Here is a 3,416-nt window from a genome sequence, read left to right as displayed (position 1 = left end):
TGATGTCACGTGGTAACTGTTCTTCCAGTACAGTAGACCTGAACAGGCAAAGTGATTTGTATATACATTGAACTGAAGTTTGCAATTATTGCCGAATTGCAAAAAATAAAAAGACCGAAATTATTTTCTCAAGTAGGCTACAAAAGTGTATTATGAATATCTATAAATGGGAAAAAGATATGATACCTAGCTTGTTTCTATCTTGCTTTTCATTTTTTTTAACTAACATTTGTTGATATTTTCTACATTTTCTCAAGTTATAATGTTCAATTATTATTTTGCAAATTCAAGCATACTCCTTCCTTTTTCATGTTCCTTCATACCCCTTCATGATTTTACTCCTAGAGTCATAGAGGTGTAGTTATTTTTTAAATGTATTCTGCCAGGGTATGCATTGGTAAATACAAAAGGTCTGATAATGCATTTTTTAATGTTTAATTTGAAAGGGGTGATGATCAATCTTATCTTCCACCACAATTACTGAAATCACATCATCAAAAGAGGTTATAATCTGTATCGGTCCGTGCTATACGGGATCATTGGGACGTCGCCAAAGACCATTGACATTGGTTAGGGCTATGGTTAAGGTTAGAGTAATTAATCCTTTGTGATTAAGGTTAGGGTTTAGGGTAGGAATGTCCCAAAGATCCCGGATAGCACTGACCAATCTGTATATCTCATACTTGTATATCACAAGATGGCTTGTTGGTGTTGCAATGTTTCTAATCATAAATGTATCTCCATCATAACATGACTATGTGTGATAACCTTATCCTAGTAACCAATGATGTACAGTACCAGTCAAAAGTTTGGACACACCTACTCATTCAAGGGCTTTTCTTTATTTTATTATGTTCTACATTGTAGAATATAGTGAAGACATCAAAACTATGAAATAACACATATGGAATTATGTTGTAAGCAAAAAAGTGTTTTACAAATCAGCCACCCTTTACCTTGATGACAGCTTTGAACACGCTTGGCATTCTCTCAACCAGCTACATGAGGTAGTCACCTGGAATGCATTTCAGTTAACAGGTGTGCCTTGTTAAAAGATAATTTGTGGAATTTCTTTCCTTCTTAATGCGTTTGAGCCAATCAGTTGTGTTGTGACAAGGTAGGGGTGGTATACAGAAGATAGCCCAATTTGGTTAAAGACCAAGTCCAAATAAACAAAGAGAAATGACAATCCATCATTACTTGAAGACATGAAGGTCAGTCAATGCGGAAAATGTCAAGAACTTTGAAAGTTTCTTCAAACGCAGTTGCAAAAACCATCAAGTGCTATGATGAAACTGGCTCTCATGAGGACCACCACAGGAAAGGAAGACCCAGAGTTACCTCTGCTGCAGAGGATAAGTTCATTTGAGTTACCAGCCTCAGAAATTACAGCCCAAATAAATGCTTCACAGAGTTCAAGTAACAGACCCATCTCAGCATCAACTGTTCAGAGGAGACTGTTCAGACGTGAATCAGGCCTTCATTGTCGAATTGTTGCAAAGACAGCACTACTAAAGGACACCAATAATAATAAGAAACTTGCTTGGACCAAGAAACACAAGCATTGGACATTAGACCGGTGGAAACCTGTCCTTTGGTCTGATCACTCCAAATTTGAGATTTTTGGTTCCAACCGCTGTGTCTTTGTGAGATTCAGAATATGTGAACGGATGATCTCCGCATGTGTAGTTCCCACCGTGAAGCATTGAGGAGGGGTTGTGATGGTGTTGGGGTGCTTTGCTGGTGACACTGTCTGTGATTTATTTAGCATTCAAGGCACACTTAACCAGCATGTCTACCACAGCATTCTGCAGCGATACACCATCCCATCTGGTTTCCGCTTAGTGGAACTATCATTTGTTTTTCAACAGGACAATGACCCAAAACACACCTCCAGGCTGTGTAAGGGCTAATTGACCAAGAATGAGAGTGATAGAGTGCTGCATCAGATGACCTGGCCTCCACTATAACCCGACCTCAACCCAATTGAGATGGTTTGGGATGAGTTGGACTGCAGAGAGAAGGAAAAGCAGCCAACAAGTGCCCAGCATATGTGGGAACTTCAAGACTCTTGGAAAAGCGTTCCTCATGAAGCTGGTTGAGAGAACGCCAAGAGTGTGCAAAGCTGTCATCAAGGAGGCAAAGGGTGGCTACTTTGAAGAATCTCAAATAAGAAATATATTTAGATTTGTTTAACACATTTTTGGGTTATTACATGTTTACATATGTGTTATTTCATAGTTTTGATGTGTTCACTATTATTCTACAATGTAGAAAATAGTAAAAAAAAAAAAAACTTGAATTAGTAGGTGTGTCCACTTTTGACTGGTACTGTATATAACAATATAGATCATAACACCATGTATATACATAATTGATCGTAACGTTACTGTATGTATGTGTTACAACGTCTCCAAAAGTGGACATTTCCTCATCGTCACGTTACGGCTGATGTTAAAATAATTCGTTGTTGGCATGGATTTCTAGTCCATCGCCTTAACCACTCGGCCACGACAACCTCATACCACTTTATTAAAAACATTACAATCAAATAAATTACATCACGATACAAATTATTAGGCGGAAACTACATTTCATTGTTACACTTTCAACAAGAACTTATTACACGTTGTTATATAGATTACGCACATTTTTGAAAGTTTATTATCAAGTTGTCGTGGCCGAGTGGTTAAGGCGATGGACTAGAAATCCATTGGGATCTTCCCGCGCAGGTTCGAATCCTGCCGACAACGGTCACTTTTTTTTGTAGGTTGCTGCTAAAATCTATACAGTACACTGTCCAGTCTTGTAGTCTGGTCATAACTGAGTACAAATGCAGTGAGTTCATATAGGAAACGGCAGCATTTACTAATTCATCTCGAATGATTCTCGCAACGGACATATAAGGACGCAAAAACTACACCCCATTATCGTAGTGATGCACTTTTACAAAAGGAATTTTAACGTTATTTTTTAAAATAGGCTTTGAAAACATTGACATATGCATACTTTTATATCTAATAAATTGAACACGGGGAAAATATTAGCATTATTATAGCGCCATGCAGTGGTCGAACCGAATGGCGGCATGAGGAAAACCAATTAATTTCAGATGATGATAGCTGCCAGGTGGCGATAATGCACTATGTATACCAGAATAAACCTTTCTGTCTTCAGGCAGGGATTGCAGTCATACAAGGATGATCATCTTTACCACAGACCTTTTAGTTGCGTCTATATTTGATGTAATGTAGTGGGTACAACAGATTCGTTTTCATATTGGCAACTATGTGTACCCATTAAAGGCATTGTAGAACAAACATGTTTTGGCATGCTTGATCTGACAGTCTGGGTTGTAGTGAGACATTTTGACAGTGTCATGGTGGTAGTGTAAAAGTACACCATTGAGATATCTC

General features: G+C 38.1%; 1 non-coding gene across 1 annotated transcript; it reads left to right on the top strand.

Moving 5' to 3' along the window:
* Positions 1-2,671: 2,671 nt before the first annotated feature.
* Positions 2,672-2,753, top strand: trnas-aga (transfer RNA serine (anticodon AGA)). The gene has a single exon. It is a non-coding gene; the product is annotated as a tRNA-Ser (tRNA).
* The last annotated feature ends 663 nt before the right edge of the window (positions 2,754-3,416 follow it).

Source organism: Salmo trutta, chromosome 1 (genome assembly GCF_901001165.1).
Source record: "Salmo trutta chromosome 1, fSalTru1.1, whole genome shotgun sequence".
Taxonomy (NCBI): Eukaryota; Metazoa; Chordata; class Actinopteri; order Salmoniformes; family Salmonidae; genus Salmo; species Salmo trutta.
Note: the sequence above shows the minus strand (reverse complement) of the source record. Positions and strands in the feature narration are given on the sequence as shown.